We start from the raw sequence: 20690 nt of genomic DNA, 5'->3' as shown, positions 1-20690 counted from the left end.
CTTGTGATCTTGATTGTAAACATTGATTTTTATCTATAAAATTGATGTTTATTCTCATTATAATGAGTGGCTAAGTTCCCTCTCTAGTTTCTAGTCCCGAACGGTGGGTGCAAGGTTTCGATTACTCAAGCTATGCTCAAAGAATCGTAGCTTCGATTTCTCTCTTTTAATTTCGTGATAGTTGTGTGATTGGATCTATGGGAATGGCATATTTGATTGTATTCTTGGATTGTCTAGTCTAGGGATTGCATCTAATGTGTTCGATTGAGAATTGTTAAACCCATTGCATGATTTTCCTTAATTAATTGAGTTTTTCATTGCATAGCTATTAATTATGTGTATTGATGATGGGGCTTTGCGTTAATTTAGGAATGTGCATGGGAGAGTTATGGTTAATTGATCTTTGAGTGTGAAACTAGGGTGTTAGCCAAGCCGAGCCCCAAGGGGGAACATTAATCCATAATATTAGGTGCTTATCCCTTTACGTTCATCGTAGATTAAGAGACCCGATGGCCTACATGTATGAATTGAAGTCTTATATCCCAATTCTCTTTGCATATGCATGATTGATAGTATCACACAATGCATTGTGTATGGTTGTGTGTGTTTGCAATGATACCTTGAGTATGAGAACCGAGTAGCCACCGGGACGGACTAGAGACTAGGTTTTTAATTAATTGTTTTAAATCCAATTTGTGCTTACTTTGATTACAAAAATCGCTCATGCTACCGAGTCATTCGGCCCATTTCTTTTACTTGCTTTTATTTGATATTCATTGTGTTTATTAGTGTTAGCTAGTCATTTGCATATCATTCACTTCAAATTTGCATTGCTTCCTCGTGGATTGATACCGGACTCACCGGTTTATTACTTGACGATACCCTACACTTGGGGTAAGTACACACACACACTTTGGTGTCGGTCAAGTTTTTGGCGCCGTTGCCGGGGAAGCGAGTGTCAAAGACGGAGCTGGGTGGCTTGTAGATGCTAGCTTTATGCTATTAAACACCATCAAATAAGGAAGGAGCACGGTCACGCTTCAAGGGTAACTTCGTTCCGCACTTTTACTTGCTTTCTAGTATAGTGATTTCGAGTAGTTGCTGAAAAGAGCGGAAAAAAAAAATTTGTGAGGAGAACTTGGCGGATGGGGCTAACTTAGATTCCTGTGGGCGATGGATGCCACCTTGTTTGCTGCTTGGTAGTGATACGTTGTTTGAGAGAGCTTTGCGCATTTTTCTTTCTATCACTACTTGCTATGTCTTGGTGTGTAATTGTTCCTGAGGTTGATTGTCGTTCTATTCCTATCTTTGCTCTCGTTCTTGCTTGATATTGTTTTTGGTAGTTCGTTGATTGAAAATCTTGTGTTACTTGACGTGGTTGATTGCTACTTTCGTGTGCTACTTGCTATTGTTCCTTGCCATCATGTCTCAACCTAGAGATAATGTTAGTGGGCATGGGTCTAATAGAGATGGGAGAGGTGGTGACATAAATGCGAGTGATGCAGGGAGTACGTGGGGGTGATATGAATCTTGATGCATTGCGTCGTCTTTTGCAACATGTGAATATTGATGAGTTGATGAATCCGGTGCAAGGGCAAGCTGTCCAAATTGGCAATGCCCACAATGCACCAAATGCCCAAAATTTGCAAAATGTTCAAGTTGAGCATGCTTTGCAAAATGCACCTCAACCACTTCAACATGACAATGCGGCGCAATTTGCCCCACAAAATGTCTACCAACCTCCCAATATGCCTCCCGCATATCACAATATGCCTCCCGCATATAATTATATGCATCCCATGTATTACCAAATGCCACAAGTGCCACAATATGCTCCCTATGGGCAAAACATTCATGCACCTCCTCCTATGGAGTACATTCTTGCCCAAGCCCAAGAGCATCGCACTTTGAGGGAGATCACACATCCCGCAAGGCAAACTCAACCTTCTTGCATCATCATGCCACCGAACCAACAAAACGTGAGCCTTAAACCGTCAATGTTCTAAATGATTCCCAAATTCCATGGAATGGAATCGGAACGACCATATTCACATGTGCGTGATTTTGAATCAGTGTGTACTACTTTTGGTGATGTCACATGCTCACAAGAAATTTTGAGACTAAAACTTTTTCCATTCTCTTTGAAGGATCATGCAAAACAATGGTTTGAGAACTTGCGCCCCCAATCCATTGCGACTTGGGCGGCAATGCAAGAAGAATTTCTCAACAAATATTTTCCTTCCCAACGTACCATCTCTTACCAAACACAAATCATGAATTTTCATTGCAAAGAACATGAAACCTTCTTCCAAGCTTGGGAGAGGTTTAAAGATTTGTTGTTTATGTGCCCTCACCATGGATTTCAAAAATTACAAATTGTGAATTTCTTCCACAAATCTTTGACTCCATCTTTGAAGAAATTGGTCTCCACTATGACTCAAGGTGATTTTTTAAATAGGGATGCCAATGAAGCATTCACTTTCTTTGATGGGTTGGCGGAGGAATCCCGATCTTGGGAAGCTCCTCCACTAACCCGACATGATGTTGTGCCAAACTCTAGTGGCAAGTTTGTTTTGAATGAAAATGATGATGTGCATGCTAAACTTGCTTTGTTGTCCAAGAAATTGGAGTCCCTAGAGTCACTAAAGGCCCCTATAAATGTGGTTGGTGTTGATGAACAAGTTGCTTGTACTTTGTGTGAAAGTAGGGATCATAGGACGGATGAGTGTAATGCTCTACCGGCTTGTAAGGAAATCCTATTTGGACAAGGTTACAATGGGAACAATTCTCAAAACTTTAGACAGTCTTACCCTACCAATAACCAAGGCAACAATTCTTACAATGAGAATTACCCTTGGAGGAATCATCCAAATTTTGGGTGGAGGAATGATGGGATTGATCACTCTCCATCACTCCCCAATCCACCCCAACAACAATTGCCTCCTCCAAGTGTTGCACAACCAACTCAACAACCTTATATTCCACCTCCCAAGAGGTCTCTTGAAGACACTCTCAACATTTTCATGCAAGTTCAAATTGGGGAGAATCAAAAGGCCAACAAATTTCAAGAACAAACCAATAGGGCCATTGAGGATATTAGGAGTCAAATCACCAAGGTCACACAAGCTCTCACCACCTATGAAAAAGGAAAATTTCCGGCTCAACCTTACCCCAATCCTTCAAAGCAAACCAATTTGATAAATTCACCTAGTGGGAGTAGGGAGGTTAGTGGACATGAGCAAGTGCAATCCATTCTTACTTTAAGGAGTGGAAGAGTTGTGGATAGACCTATACCCTTTGAGAATAGTGATGAAAATGATGTGGTGCAAGACTTTGGTGATGGTGTGAAAGAGAAAGAGGAAGAGAATAGTGAAACTGAGAAAATTTTGCTTAGTGAAAAAAGAGTTAAGCAAAAAGAGACCGCGAGGATAAAGTAGAGCCTACCAAGGAGAGTGAGTACATCCCCAAGATACCCTTTCCCCAAAGGTTAAGAAATAACACCAATGAGGCATTGCATAAGGAGATGTTTGAGCTATTTAAACAAGTTAAGATCAATATACCTCTCTTAGATGCAATTAAGCAAATACCCTCTTATGCCAAGTTTCTTAAGGATTTATGTACGGTAAAGAGGAAATTAAATGTTAAGGAGAAAGCTTTTCTAGCGGAGCAAGCAAGCTCTATTATTCAAACCAACACCCTCCCTAAGTACAAAGACCCCGGTTGCCCTACTATCTCATGTGTCATAGGGAACCATAGGGTAGAGCAAGCATTGTTAGACTTGGGAGCAAGTGTGAATCTCCTTCCGTACACAATCTATCAAAAATTGGGGTTAGGTGAATTGAAACCCACTAGGATTACCCTACAATTAGCCGATAGATCCGTTAGGGTTCCTAGGGGTATTGTTGAAGATGTGTTAGTACAAGTGGACAATTTTTACTATCCCGTGGATTTCATTGTGTTAGATACTCAACCTCCCACTAGCTTTAGCACTTCCATTCCGGTCATTTTAGGTCGCCCATTCTTAGCAACTTCCAATGCCTTAATCAATTGTAGGAGTGGGGTGCTACAACTTTCTTTTGGGAATATGACCATGGAAATGAATATCTTTAGTGTGACAAAGGTTATGGGTGAGTGTGAGGATATAAGGGATGTAGATTTTATCCATGCCCATGTTGAGGATAATTTGGAGTTAACCCTTGCAAAGGATTCGGTTGAAGGTGTGCTAGCATTGGGTGCGAAACTTAGTCAACCTTTGTGTGAGAAAGATGACATTGAGGAATTAGAGCCTCCTCCTACACTTAGAGTTGAATCATCCCAAGTGCATCCACCAAGACCGGAAAGAAAACCTTTAGTAAGTGGAGTGAAAAAGTCTCCAAAACGCCACTTTGTTCCAAAAGTCCTTGAAAAAGTTAGGAGGGTGTGGCGGCCCAAATCTCGGGTACAATTTTTTCCCGAAGATTTGAGGACCAAGGAGAATGGACCTTTAGATGTTCGTCATGTTCCTCAACATGGAAGTAGTGATTTTGAGGACACTAGTGGAGGAAAAGTGTTTAAGGTGAATGACCAATGTTTGATACCATTCATGGAGAACTTTGATGCTTTGGTTGTTCCCCGGGATCTAAAGGATCCCACCCCCACCTAGTTGTGGGAGACTCCACCCTTGTACCATAGTATGGTTGTGATTAGTTTTGATTTGATTTCAATTTTTGTGTGTGTTTTGTATGCTCACAATCTATTTCACAATTTCCGCACCTTGTGCACTCATTGAAGTTGGGGGGGTGAGAATTGTGCAATGGTTGTGTGTTATGTTGTGATTTTCTTACCCTTAATTTTGGTGTGTTTTTGTATGTTCACAATGCATTTCACAATTTGTTCTTGCCTTGTTTTCCATTCTTGACATTGGGGACAATGTCTCATTTAAGTTGGGGGGTGAGGGAATTGTGAATCCATTGTGAAACTTGCTTTATTTTGGTGTGCTTTTGTGAATATCAAAAATTTGAAAATTTGGAAGAAAAAAAGTCTTGTTATGTCATGCTTGGATAGTGTGGTTGGTATTAACTTTTTCAGGACATGCTTCGTTTCTCATGATTCTGACCACTTTTGAAGAGTATGGTATGACTTCCTACCCTCTATCCTATTGTGTTGTGCTTTGTTGTTCATACATGCTAGATGGACTTTAGGAGGGGACGAGTAGGTGCTTTTAGGGATTCACTACCAATTTGACTGTTAATTTTTTATTCTTGTTCACATGTGCAAGTGTATAGTAGGTTCCTTGGTTTCTTTTGCGAAATCGATGCATGTGATTGAGTGGGATAACTATAATCAATTTCTCTTGGAATGATTGAGACCTAGTTTGATATAGAATTGTGTAGTTGAGCAGACATCTTGGCATTGAAGCATTTGTATGACTGCGTTTTTGGATCTTTTTGTCTGAAAAATTACCTTTTTACCCTTCTCATTCCTTTGAGCCATTCTTCATTGATATGCATTGGGTTTTGGGTGATTCTCTTCATTGATATTCATTTGACATCTTAGCGCGTGTTCTTCAATAGCTTTGTAAACATTACATTTGATTACTGAGAAGTGTGATTTTTGTATTTTGCCACTTGCTTGTGAACTTAGGATTGAAGGATTCATTAGGTTGAGAGATTTGAGCCTAACCTATTCATTTGTGAGTGATTATAAGCCAAAATTTCTTTAAGCTTCTTGATTTCACTTACAAGCCTTGTGTGAGCTATTTTCCCAAATATTTCCCACCTTCAGTTGCAAGGTTGAGTAGGAGCTTGAAAAATAAATCGGTAGTGATATTACCCCTCCTTATTATGAGAAAAAAATTATGAGGGTTGTTGTATAAATGATGTTATATTCAAAAAAAAAAACAAAAAAAACAAAAGAAAAGGAAAAAAAATGCATAGAAAAGAGAAGAAAAATATAAAATAAAAAAAAAGAAAAAAAAAGAAGGTGTATGCAATAAAGTTAATCCTTTGTGTGTAAAGAATGAGAAGTGTTTGAAGTTGTGGTACAATGGAAGGGGTGACAAAAATGAGAATTTAGCTCACATGTTTGAACTTAACCTTGCAACTTGTTACCTAGATCCAAATTCTTCCTACCTTGTCCCATGACCACATTACAACCCATTTAACCTTTTGATGAATTTGATCCAAGGTAAGCAAGTGACTTGGTGAATGCATTAATTGCTCTTGTAGGTGATTTCTTTCTCAAAGCTATGCCCATCCAAATTATCTTTTATAAGCACATACAGTTAATTCAATTGTGTAAGTCATTCACTTAGCACAATGCTTTTATGTTTTTGTGTACATTCGGGATTGGGAATTTATGAACACCAAAAGTTTCCATAACAAGGTTTTACTTGTGTGAATGTGTTGAGTTGTCTTGCGTGATTGCACATATATTTTACATAGTATAAAATGTTCTTAGTCATCTTTGAGGAGATTGAGATTGGTTGTCCAAAGATTTTGCATGTTTTCGACTAGCGGGGGAATTAGGGGATTAGCTCTATTTCTTGCATGTGAGAATTTAAGAATCATTATGGTACTTTCAAAGTAATAGTGGATATCCCTTGGCAAGTGTTTGTGGGTATCGCTCTGATAAGCCCTCACGAGACTACAACTCGTCCACTAGGGTGACCTAGGGGTTTAAAGGCTTGCGCTAAATGCAACCGTGATGCCTACGTCAGTGAGTTAGGATTTTATTTAGTAGATTTTAGTTTTAGGTAGTGGTTGCATTGCTAGGGACTAGCAACGTCTAAGTTGGGGGGGTGTGATTGGACCTCTATTTTGAGGTTCCAATGTCCTTTAATTAGGATGTTCTAGCACCTAGCTAATGTATTTGATTGCATTTTATCTTAGTTTTACACTTACAAATGTTTCCCCTTGGTTTTGTAGGAATCAGACCTTATTCGGGCAAGTTGGAACACTTTTTGGGCACTTTTTGTTGTGAGGCGTCGGGACACCTCTCAAGGTGTCCGGACACTTACTGTCCGGACACTTCCTTTGAAAAATGAGACAGAGCCTATAACGAAGACTTGACAAAGCCCAGGTGTCCGGACACCTTCCGAAGCCGTCCGGACACCTACCGCGGATCTGCAATTTTCTGCACCAAAATTTCAAGGGCATTTGGGGTAAATCATGTATGTAACCAATGGGGAACGTTTGTATAAGGGTAGTTAGGTATTTTCAATGGTAAAAGGAGGAGAAAACCCTAAGATTTCTTCTTCCTTCTCATAATTCATTTCCTCCAACTTCTTGCCTCCATTGTTTTTCTCTCTCTTTCTCTCTCTAGGGTTTTACTTAGTTCTTGTGATCTTGATTGTAAACATTGGTTTTTATCTATAAAATTGATGTTTATTCTCATTATAATGAGTGGCTAAGTTCCCTCTCTAGTTTCTAGTCCCGAACGGTGGGTGCAAGGTTTCGATTACTCAAGGTATGCTCAAAGAATCGTAGCTTCGATTTCTCTCTTTTAATTTCGTGATAGTTGTGTGATTGGATCTATGGGAATGACATATTTGATTGTATTCTTGTATTGTCTAGTCTAGGGATTGCATCTAATGTGTTCGATTGAGAATTGTTAAACCCATTGCATGATTTCCTTAATTAATTGAGTTTTTCATTGCATAGCTATTAATTATGTGTATTGATGATGGGGTTTTGGGTTAATTTAGGAATGTGCATGGGAGAGTTATGGTTAACTGATCTTTGAGTGTGAAACTAGGGTGTTAGCCAAGCCGAGCCCCAAGGGGGAACATTAATCCATGATATTAGGTGCTTATCCCTTTGCGTTCATCGTAGATTAAGAGACCCGATGGCCTACATGTATGAATTGAAGTCTTATATCACAATTCTCTTTGCATATGCATGATTGATAGTATCACACAATGCATTGTGTATGGTTGTGTGTGTTTGCAATGATACCTTGAGTATGAGAACCGAGTAGCCACCGGGACGGACTAGAGACTAGGTTTTTAATTAATTGTTTTAAATCCAATTTGTGCTTACTTTGATTACAAAAATCGCTCATGCTACCGAGTCATTCGGCCCATTTCTTTTACTTGCTTTTATTTGATATTCATTGTGTTTATTAGTGTTAGCTAGTCATTTGCATATCATTCACTTCAAATTTGCATTGCTTCCTCGTGGTTCGATACCGGACTCACCGGTTTATTACTTGACGATACCCTACACTTGGGGTAAGTACACACACACACTTTGGTGTCGGTCACTGCATACCCATGTATTCTCGGAAATTTGTCATGTCTGCCAAAGGAAAACAAGTTAAAAATTCGAAACATAAGTGATAAGGATCATAGTAAAAAGTATCCCAGTCATCCCAGTAGTGGATGTGTCATTCACTGGTTCAATTACCAGGTTTTGTGGACCCCTATACTTATATCAATCGGGGGACAAGATCCACTACTGGCATGACTGTGATGCTTTTTACTGAGATCCCAAATATTTTTTATTCAAAAAAGGGTGAGAAAAAGAGAATAAACAGACAAAATCTTCTCTATTCGCCTTTGGTTGCCCTATCAGACCAAGAAGCTTTGATTAAATCTTCCTATGAGCAAATATGTGAGATGGCCGGAGGAGTGAAATGTTTCCTAATGTCATAATGATAGTCCATCTCCTTATAATCCAACTCGAGCAATCGAGAAAATTTGGGCAGCTTGGGAAGATGCCAGTTGGATGGAAAAGGAAGATGCTCATTGGCTTTATCTTTGTTCAGTTGCAAGATTGTATTTTCTCAGGGACAAGCATACAAGAAAAAGGAATCCCATATTGTCTCTTAAACCACTGAACCTCTTCGTTAGTAAACCTATGACCTAAACTGCAAGGCTTCTCATGGTCGGCCTTCTTATACCCTTTACAAAAATTTTGGTTAGCTTTGCATACTATTAGCCACTCAGGCTCCTCATCAGACGAGGAAGAACTCTCCTTGTGGGACAAGGAAGCATCCTCAGATTCGTTAGACTCAAAAGCTGGGGCGTCTTCTAAGACATTATTTGAAATATCAAAATATGAAGCAGAAGACATAATTAAAAACATACCTCAGAAGAAAGAAATGTCGCTCAGAAAAAGAAAAGCAATATTATATTGAGGATAGCTTGGTGTGCAAAATGTTGCTCGGTCTCAAACTCACCAAAGGTAAAATGGTGAAAATGACGAGTCATCCACTATTTATAGTAGGGTATAAATCAGCCCAACAACTAAGATCAAGAGACGATCCGAGCCATAATCTCAAAATCCAAAAGTCACCTCACAATTAATGTCGAAGTGTCGAAGGTCCGAACCAACCAGATGGGTTCGGTCCCAAATAATCGTCATAGACCTCCGAATCAACCAAATAGGTTCTGTTAGGCGTAGGTATTTGAAGCATATGATGACACCACATTAACCCTTCAATCTGAAATAGAATAGACACATGGTATTGCCTTGAGGAACAAAATGTCACCTCATATGGGCATATCTCAAGAAGGCTCACCAGAGTCGAACTTTGAAAGTAAAGAAATAAGTAATGCTTATCTCGGTCCCAAGAAGCCTATCTTAGGACCGAGAAGCCTATCTCGATTCATGGCAGTGACAACCTCTGTAGTAATGTAAATTTCTACAAAAGGACTCCCACTCCAATTGGAAGAACAAGTACGAATGACACTTAAATCACATAGAATACAAGACTCCAACTCCATCACATATTAGAAGTAGTCCACCCCTATATAAGGACACCCCGGTCAGGTAAATTGATTCATTTACAACTTGCATAGTTTTCATCAAAGTTCTTATCTTTTCTCTTTCTGGTTTTGACTTAAGTATTAGAGTGTCTTTCTAAAAGAAAACATCTTGTTGAGACTCCATAGCTTACGTTTGTTTATCTTTTAGTCCAGAATATTCGCCAGCAATGCCAAAATACGGCTAGTTTGGTTCAACCTAAGGCGTTTACAAGACAAGCCAAATTTGCACATCATCAAATTGACAAAGTTTCCGAGAAACAAAAAAGCAAAAATTTCAAGGTCTAAACAAGTTTAAAATGCAAAGAAAGAAAGAAATAATAGTAACCCACAACATAGGTAGCTGTGGGTTTTGATCATCTAGCAGAAATGATGAAAACAAGCCTCTAACGTTTGGTTTCTACTAGTGTTTTTGTGAATTTTTTCTTGGTCTGTCCAATAAGTTTTTTTGTCACTTGTTCTATTATATTTTTTTGGATAACCGAGAAACCATCAACGTCAGTATACCCTTCGGATAATTGAATGATCATAAATTTTGGGTCGTTAGAACAGCCTACACCATGCTAACAACATATAAGACTATGCTAAAATTCATACGGGTAGAGGCCAGAAAGTTGGACAAACCCACATAATCAGATTTTCACAAAAAAATATTCCAACTGGTTGGATCAAACTCACGACCTCGAACGAAGTCAAGTAAATTATTGTCAAGTGGTTAATTGTACTTCATTGTGATTGAGAGTTGACTTTGAATCGTCTGATAGATGGATTTATCTCTAATAAGTCGACGACTCCTAGATTATGAGCTGAAAAGCATTAGCACGGTCTTGGAGTGTTTTCAACAAACAGCACTTATTGGAACATCTCTATCAAGAATTTAGAAAATAAAGTAGTGGGTGACATTAAAATATGAAAATGATTGAAATTCTAGTTGGAGTTGTTGAAAAAAAAATGTAGGAATTCCTTTTCATCATTCACACGAATGATAGTCACTAAAAAAGTTTTCAAATTGAGAATTGATGAGACAGTAAAAGCATAATTTTATGACCAAATAAACACTGTAATAATGTTGACACGTTAGGTTTGGCATGTATAGCTAGAAAAGTCTTAAGTCGAATCTTAGTTCAATATATATTCCCCTAAAGATTTGAAAGCAACTTCTAACCAAACTTTCCACAGTACTAAGATATATTATTGGCACAAAAAAATACATATTTATATTTCCCTCAATCAATCTTCCTCTGTTTTGTTTTAGATTTTTACATGTCCTCATCAATAGAGTTAGGGGTGTTCGTGTTCGATTTAGGTCGGTTTTTGATGGTATTGAGTGAAAAACTGATATGCTCAGTTTTTGGAAATGCAAATGAAAATTGAGCAATGATAACTTTGATATTGGTAAAACCGAACAATCAGTTTAGGTCGGTTTTCAGTCAGTTTTTTTCTTAATGAAAAAAAAACTGCATAAAAGAGTGAGTTGGAAGGGAACAAACATCAGAGTTGAAGCTCAAAATAATTGACAAATAATGAAATCCAAAAACGGACAATTGGCAGTAAGAGCACTTTAGACAACTTAATTGTAAAAAGGTCATGGACATTTTTAAAATTGTAAAAAAGTGCAATTTAAGGGTAATTTGGTCATCTGACTTAAGATATTTTTTAGTTTATACCTATAATACCCTCCTCTTTCTTCTTCTTCTTCTTCTTCTCCCTCCAACTATCCAACTCTAGTGTGTCCTCTCTTTCTCTCATTCTTCTCTACTAAAAGTTATCTCCTTCTCTCTCCTTCTTCTTCTTCTTCTTCTTCTTCTGGTTCTCGATCTGGTTCTTCGTTGTCTTCTTCTCCGTTTTTGGCCGAGTTTCTCCTCTCTTCATCTCCTTCTTCGTCGTTGCTCAATCTGGACTGCGTCGAGTTGCTCTGCTTCGTTTTTGACAGATCTGGATTATGGTTCGTTGTTCAATCTGGGTTGTGCTTTGTTTTTTTGCAGATCTGAACTCTGGTTCGTTTTTTGCAGAGATGTATCGCTATAGTATCACTATAGTATCACCAACACCAAAAAACCACTAAAATGATGAAACTAGTATGCATACTTCATCTTCCTAACTACTTTTCCTTTCTTGATTTTCTTTTCTTGGTTACCTCTCTTGTTCGTTTTGAAAAAACATTTACAAGTGCAGAGATGTATCACTATAGTATCACGAACACAAAAAATTCATTAAAATGATACAATTGAATCAATATGCATACTTCTTCTTCCTAATTACTTTTCCTTTCTTGGTTTTCTTTTCTTGGTTTGTACATCTCTTGCTCGTTTTGGAAAAACATTTACAGCTGCAGAGATGTATCACTATAGTATCACGAACATCAAAAATCAACTAAAATGACATAATTGAACCAGAAAGACATGTAATGCTATCAAATTTACATTCTAACATTTATATCATCATTTTATGAGCCAAAAATATAAATTGAACACTAAATTTGATCTTCTATTTAAAAGTATCACTATTGTATCACAATTCGTGGAGAGAGAAAATCAAAATTGAGGTTATTTTGGTAAAAGATGATCTCCAGTGTACTTTTTTAAAATGATGTTTTAGTGATTGCACTTTTTTACAATTAAGTATAATCTAGTGTACCGGCCTCCAAAAGTCCCATCCAAAAAAGGACAAATAATTGACGTATTGTTTTGTAACTTATTTAAATGGGCCTCACTTCTGAGTGCCCAAACAAAAAGAAGTTGGGCCTTCAATCTTGATAAGTTGTTTTGTAACTTACTTCAATGGGCCTGTCTTCTGACTGCCCAAACAAAAAGAAGTTGGGCCTTCAACCTTCATAAGTCCATTAGCCACATGAAATAGAAATACGAGTGAAAGTCAGAAAACGAAACTGTACATAATTGTTCGGTGTCCTCTGCTATACCGGAGATATTCAAAATTTGGCATTAGGGGATAGGAGTGTTTGTATTATAGATGGTGTGTGTATTTAGGTGTGTCAGAATTTATTGTGGGTCCAAAGTTTTTGATAAGGGTTGCATCAAATCTGACCTATTCACCAAACAAGTTGTCTACAGACTGAGAACACAAGGGTTCTAGTTCGAGGTTGCTTTTCAGAAAAAAGACTTAAAATTTGATCAAGTGTCAAGTGAGAAAAGCAAAAGAGAGAATATGAACATCAAAATGATAGAACTCCTAACGAAACGAACTGAAAAGCAATACATTGCTATAATGCATCAGGAATTTCATTAATCGAGAATATATCTTTGAATGTATTTGGCGTGCTTTACAAACTAAAACTAAACATAACAGCGGAGGCTTGAAAAGTAAAGGGGTAGGCTATAAACTAGTTCGCCGAAGCTATGCCAACCACAACATCCTCCTAGTAGTAGACATCATAGTGAACATCATGCGTCGTGCTCCTTTGTCATGAAGAATGTGGAAGTTCTGAGAACCTATGCCTCTCTCCACCTTTTTGGATTATAGGTCTCATGCTTGTAATTAAGGGAAAATGGCTAATAGCAGCCATTTCAGTAGTGCTCCTGTCTAGTTAAACGTGGGAGGACTTCTTCTTCAAAGTGTAGGACAATCGTGATCTTTGGTTGACTTGAAGTTGTTGGGAATATGTTTGAGAAAATTCAAGAGCATGCAGGCTGCCACTTCTAATTTCTTCTGAGCTGCTTTGTATTTATCAAGCTAAAAACTCGGATTTTGTTTATTGAATTATTTTAAATCAAGATTAAAACAATTAAGACAAAACATCCCTTGTTTATAGCTTTTGGAGATCAATCTTCGGACAGGCTCGATTTCCAACAATTGCAACCTGGATTTCAGCCAACTAGCCCTAGATTCACTTGTAAAATGAACAAACATTAATGAAAATTCTCCTGTCTTCGCCATATGTCAGTTAGAGATTGGTCTATCCTTGCCAAGTGCAAGTCCCATGTTGCCATGTGTCCTCAAATGAATGAAGATCATTTTCAGTATAAACAATAACTAGTCGGAATCCCGCGCCATGCGCGGGTACTTTTTTTAAAAAAATTTAATTTTAGTTTTTTGTTATTTTTTTAGATGTTATATTTTTCTATAATTATTTTTAATATGCATAATGACCATGAAATGAATACATGATGCAACGATCAATGCATATCCTTTCAATATTCTACATCTGTGATTGGAAAGTCTTTCAAATTTTGGAACTTACTAATGGTTGAAAAGTCCTCTGCACCTTCATGAAACTTGGAACTCCTATTGCGTGTACTTACCTCTATAGACAGGCTTAATGTAAGAATTATCAATACTTTAGATTCAAAAAAGTTTTATCTGAAAGGTGACATTTGGAAATGGAAAGTCATTATGATCCCAGTAATGATATCCTTAACTTGATTAATGCAACATAAAAGATAAGTAAATCATATGTTGTCATGTCCTTTATTTGATTACTTCAATGGAATATGATCATTTTGAGGCTCATAAGTTCTACAATTATGAAATATACTTCAAGATATGCATGTAAATAAGTTCCCACGCACTCTTGAAGTAGTGACATCATTCAGGCTTCAATTACCTCCATAATTGCGAGCTGGAAAAAGCTTTCTTATTTGATTGAGTTGCAGACTGGATTTCATTCTCATTGCAGAAAGGAAAAACTGTAATGAGCAAGTAGAGTGACTTAGAACCACAGAGAGAATGTCCAGCTCATGTCAGCTAGAATAATCTACTAAAGTACTATAGGATATACATGAGACTGTGGAAAGAGAAATATGAGGATGGTATTGACACTAAATGAAAAGGAGAAAGATAGGAACTTGCACATGAATATGCCATATTTTATGTACTTGCATTCTCAAGTTTTAAATCTTATCATCAGAAATTATGAGACTCTAGAAACAAAGAACAAATATGAAAAGAAAATGAAAGAAATGGCAATACCCCAAAAAAAACCAAAATTTTGTCAATAGAATAAAATCAGGAAAATAAAACAAACAAAAGAGAGATAATTTCAAGTTCTTTAACATTTTTAGTCGAATGGAGAATCTAAAGCTCTAAAATCCTAGAAACACAAATTGGGAGCTTTAAACACTTTATTTATAGCAAAAAACCAATATAGCAGGAAATTTACTCCTATATGTCTAGAACCATAACATAAAGGCACATAGTAGAACCCACGGGTGGAGCCAGGAATTTTTTCCGTCCTAGGCTACCAAGTACCAACCATATGCACAAAAAATTGTCCCACCAAGATCAGTCATCAATTCAAAATCATACATAGTGGTAAGGTTCAAAGGTACATAACATATAAAAAAAAAGGAAAACAAAACACACTATTTAAGCTGAAAACAAAGTTTTTTCTCTCTTGCTTCCTTGACTTTCCATTGTGACTTATTCTAATTGAAATCCAAAAAACCTAAAAATTCAGAAATTACCTTCAAATTGAAATTCTCAAAACCTAAAAGTAAAGTAAAGTTAAGAAATTACCTTCAAATGATCCACTCTCGGTGTCGTCGGCGAGCCTTGCTTTCGAGTTCCAAGATTTGGAGCTGCCGAGCTGGTCCGCTGGATGGCTAGAGGACCTGCAACAATTGGAGCTGGAGGACGCGCAGCAAGTTGCAACAATTGGAGCTGGTGGATCGTGGACATACCATTTGTCCATTTGGGCTCTCTGTTTGTTGGGTTACTTGGGTATTATGTTTTTAGTATTGGGTTGGGCTATTGAAGATATAAGTACTAAACATTTGTCAAAAAAATTCACCCGGGCTACAGCCCACCCAGACCCAAACGTGGCTCTGCCCTTGGTAGAACCAAAACAGCTACATGCTTTGAGCAGCACCATACCTCAATGGTAGAACCATATAGACATAGTGCTCACCCAAATAACCTGAAAATCATCTTGAGAACCCAAAAGGCACATCCCAAGCAAGCAATACAAAAACCAAAAGTCAGAGAAATATAGAGTAGATTAAGAAGTAAAGATATAGTTAATTAACTCATTTGGACGGAGGATTTATCTGTAGCCAGAACCTCTTCCACCTTGAAGAAAAAGGGGGTGAAGAGAAAACCATGTTTAATATATTGTTTGATAATGCAATGAGTACAAATTACAACGCTTACCCTGCCTTGAACCCTTTTTTTGCAAATATTGTTCCATAGATGAGCTTCATATTTACCAATACATCCAGATATGAATTTAATCAGTTTACATTTTTTTCCTACTATTATTAATAGAAAAGTAAAATTCATTTACAAAAGCTAACCAAGTCAGATGTAAAGGCATGATATCATGTATTGCATTGCAAATTTGACCTTAAAGTTCACTGGGAAAATATAGATGGAGTTCTAAGCAAGATACACACCTCTTATGCCAGAACATCAAAATAATTATGAACATTAGGGCTCATGTAGGGACGATATAATCCCGTAAAATACCATAATAGTTAACTCAGACAAAAGGAAGCCTTACCATATAATTTCGGTGGATTGGCTGGACTTGCTGTATGGTTATTATGCTCATCTGCCAGTACAACCTAGCTAGAAACAACATAGGAGTCGACAGTCAATTAAAAAAAATAGTAACAGATCAAACATCATATTAAAACCATATGTCAAAACAGTCTACCTTGAGAGTCATGTAGTCACGACTAAGTATATGCCTTCCATTCTTGGAAAACTTTATATCCATGATTGAGGCAACTATTACGGTAAAAAAGGACCTTGTGCCAGGCACCTCCGGCTTCTCCATCCTAAACCATCAAAGACCAAGTAAGATGCTAGAATGACAAAACCATAAATCACCTACAATTTTCAATGAATATCACATAAGGAAATTGAAATCCAAATCCTAACCTGATTAGAAATCAGCATAGGTGAACCTGATGAGTGGATTTGAGCACTAAAAATTTAAAGATCATAAATTTCAGGATAATGTAAGACGAAGTGAGGGGAAGACCCCAATATCCCATAACAAAAAGCATATCCATGAACCTGAATGAACCATGCACATACCTCTGTCACATACCTCCTTCGCATCTCCTAACAAAGCCCCCTCATAGAGTTCATTCAATGCGAACAACCAAAAAATGGATTTGACCTCAGTTTTGATAGTGTTTCCATTTTCCATGTCAATTGAAGCAATCAAAGTCAGCGCCAACCAAATTCATTGCATCTGGAAATGCAAGCTGCAAAATACATAAACACATATTCAACTATCCAAATACTATCATTGCCTCCATTAAAATATTTTCTACAATAAATACAGAGCATCCGTGAGAATTCAAGGACCAACAAAATAACATAAAACATCAGTGGCAGTCCAAAATTGAAATCAAGCAACAGTCAATAAATAAAATCATCATCCAGAGATTATATGAATAATCTAGAGTTCTAGAAATGTGAAATGATTGGAATTGAACCATATATAGGCGTGTGTTCAGCAATGGGGAAAAAAAAAAGAGAAGCAAACCTTCATTCCAAGGAAGTAACGGAGCCATATCTCCATAAACTTCAGGTTCATTTGCAATGAAGGCACTTTGCAAATACCATAAATACAGTCAATTCCTGAAATTGCAAAAGTAATACTGTGATTCTGTGACTTGCGAAAAAGACAGGAACCATATATAATAAATAGATCAATTCCAATCACTGCGTTCTTCACCCCTAATTAACAAAAGAGATAAGAAGATGAACAACGATTAAATGGAAGAGAAGGGTGACCTCGCTGAATCGCTTGGTAGTTCCGGTGAAGCAATGAAATAAACAGAGCAGAGAACACGGGAAGACGGCAGTTGAGCCAACCACAAACCTTTATGCGTGAGACCCCAATGGGTTGTGAGATTCGTGGAGAGAGAGAGAGCAAGAAACGAAGAGGAGGCGCAGGGGAGAGAATGGGTGTAACAGCCCGACCCACTAAAGCCCAATCTCCCCACCAACCATCGAACTTGGCCCATACCAAGCCCAACCTGGCAGTTCCCAATCCCTTCCGGCCCATACCAGAAAAGATTGGACAATAGTTTAAGGTCTGCAGCATGTTATATTCTGCACCCAAGACTCGTCCCTGGCCGATGTGGTATTTCATCCAGAATAGTAACCCCCACACCTCGCCTCATATGACGCAGAGCAGGGCATTACAGTCCACCCCCCTTAGGAGCCCACGTCCCCGTGGGTCACGCCAGACACGGGCACCGCGCCCCGGTTAGACGTGAGGGACGAAACCCACATACCCACCAGGTCGGCTCCGATAACTGTCACGCCCCTCTCTCCTAAGGTATACCGAAGTGTACCTATACCACAGGAACGTGACCGGCAGGGGACACCCCGTCCCCCGAACCTGATCCCAACTCATACAATTAAACTCAATAAAATAAATTGTAATAATAATAATCATACTAGCTCCCACAATGTATAATAATCAGTACTGAACCCAAAATACCATACATACCACCACCTAAATCACTTGAAATACCGGAGTATGAATACATCAGCGGAATAATAAAATATATATACCCGATATCAAACCCAGTAATATATACAAAATACAATATCAAAAGTCCCCACACCCACTAAAGAGTCTGCCTGAGGCTACACACCAGCTCACGCATCCCGCTGCTGACCGCCATCACCTACATCCAACTCACCTGAAAGGGGGTAAAGAAGAGGGGTGAGCCACAAAGCTCAGTAGGGCGTAGAGAGGAAATGCCAATATCCATAAATAATAAATCCAGAAATATAATGCACAGTATGCAATACAGTAAATGTACATCCATCAGTAAGCCAACCAAATAGCACAATAGCCGATAAGGCTAAACAACACTGGAACCACCCACACTGGTCTCCAGAAATCCATACACCAATCCAATCAAGTGAAATGGTAGCCGATAAGGCTATCCAACACTGTAACCACCAAACCAATCTCCAGCAATCCATCATTCATAAATCACCCCTGGACCCACCCTAATCCCCGTAGGGTGTCTCCCAGTCCAGGTCCACACCGAAACTGGATGAGGATCGGGTATCCCAATAGCATATCCTACACCAGAGGGCGTCCCCTGTGATGCACCCCATCTCAGACGGTCCACCGGTATATATCCGGTCTGTATATGTACATATATCATCCATCAGAAATCCATATCTGATCATTTGGGCTCCTATATGGGCCCACAATCCACATCCACATCCACATCCAACACCTCCAATCACCTCACTCTCAGAAAACATACCAACAGTGATATATATAACATGGAATATAAATCAACATGCAAACAGGTCGTATTTCCACCCCCGGAAACCGACAAAACCATAATATCACCAGAGTCCGTAAACCGGAACTCTAAAGTCACATGCAAGAGTAAGGAAACCCCTACCTCGATAGCGGTACACAAAATAATTAACCGTCTACAGCCTCAAGTCCAACTGCTCGATCACCTATACCAATATACCAATTTCATACTGATTAATAATCAATCACAATTTGTACAAATCCAAATTATCCTTTTATCCTTGAAAATGAACTTGCCATTTTACCCTTGGAGGTGAAATTACCAATTTTCCCCTTTATCAATATTACCAAATTACCCTTGATTAAAATTAAAAAATATCACTAACATATTTCATTGAGTTGCATGCATGCAACCCGATCACCAACTCGGTCACTATTCATACTATTCATTCGACAACCACCAATGGCACCACCGTGGGTATGGTTGTGATCGTATCATTGTCGTGATTATTATGATTGTGATTCAGCGATCCAACGTCAACCATACAAACTGGTATGACGAGTCAAAGATTCCATGAAATCTCGATCAACTATTCTAAATTCAATAAACTTATTTAATAATAATACATTTTTATAAATCTCTATGTATTATCAATATCTATATAAAATATTCATTCAATTAATATTATATTCTCTAATTAATGAAAAACTATATTTTGGTTTCGTATTATACCTCCATGTATACCATACGTATACGCATATTTAAGACGAAATTGCCAAGATGCTCCAACGCTATTCTGTATGGATCCAAAAACATCGCCAACACGTTCAGAACAACGAAACAAGTTAAAATAGAACTTCGGGGTCGTCGGAAAATGAAATTCCAGCCGGATCAAAACCGGGTCAAATTGACCCATTTCGGGTCAAACTCGAATCTCCGGCATCCGGGGTTTGTTTCACCCGAAAATTAGTTGGCCTAAGTGCTCCTCAATCCGGTGAGTTGAATGGTGGTGACGACGAGCTGAATGGTGGCCAGAGTTGGCCGGATCGACCACTTTTACCTTGTGGTTGCCGTGAGTTTCCAAACTCGATTCTGGTGGCTACAGTCGACGAAACTTGCTGAGACTCATTGGGTTTTGCTCCTGGAAGTCCAAGCTTTATTTTGGTGGTAACGGCATCTCGTTTGGTGAACGGACGATGAAGTTGCCATTCTTGGCTAAGCGTCGCAGGGAGAGAGCTAAAGGAGAGCACAGTTCACTTTTGTTTTCTTCGATTCTTCTTCCTTTCTTCTTTTTCTTTATTTTTCTTTTATTTGTATTATATTTGTCTTTTCACGGAAAGTGGCATTTTTTTTATTATTATTATTTTTTTAAACTACATCACACTTTCGGTTGAGTAATATTTGTCAATCATGATTATATATATATATATATATATATATATATATATATTCCAATTACCCTAATTTCTTCTAAATACTAATTTTAACCTCTTAACAATTTGTACATTCAATTTAACCCTTATTGAAAATTTCACTTTAATTCGTTTTAAATGTTGGGGTATTACAATGGGAATGATTCATAAGGATAAAAGGATGAAGAGGCTGTCTCGATGAGTATGAATTGGGTGATCGCTGTGAGATGATGATGGTTCGATCTCTTCGATTGCTAACCGAAATCAGCGAAACATACGACAAGCAGAAGACGTTTCGTTTTTTTGTATTTAATTTATTTTTATTTT

At 38.0% G+C, this 20690-nt stretch overlaps 1 long non-coding RNA gene and 1 pseudogene across 1 annotated transcript; both read right to left on the bottom strand.

The window, feature by feature from the left end:
* Nucleotides 1-2262: 2262 nt before the first annotated feature.
* On the bottom strand, nt 2263-2362 carry LOC119986342 (annotated as a pseudogene).
* Nucleotides 2363-18308: 15946 nt separating this feature from the next.
* Nucleotides 18309-20228, bottom strand: LOC119986091. Its single transcript, XR_005465205.1, has 3 exons — nt 19684-20228; nt 19096-19156; nt 18309-18369 (listed from the first exon to the last, which is right to left on the bottom strand). It is a non-coding gene; the product is annotated as an uncharacterized LOC119986091 (long non-coding RNA).
* Nucleotides 20229-20690: the final 462 nt, after the last annotated feature.

The sequence above is a fragment of the Tripterygium wilfordii genome, chromosome 19, assembly GCF_013401445.1.
Source record: "Tripterygium wilfordii isolate XIE 37 chromosome 19, ASM1340144v1, whole genome shotgun sequence".
NCBI lineage: Eukaryota > Viridiplantae > Streptophyta > Magnoliopsida > Celastrales > Celastraceae > Tripterygium > Tripterygium wilfordii.
Note: the sequence above shows the minus strand (reverse complement) of the source record. Positions and strands in the feature narration are given on the sequence as shown.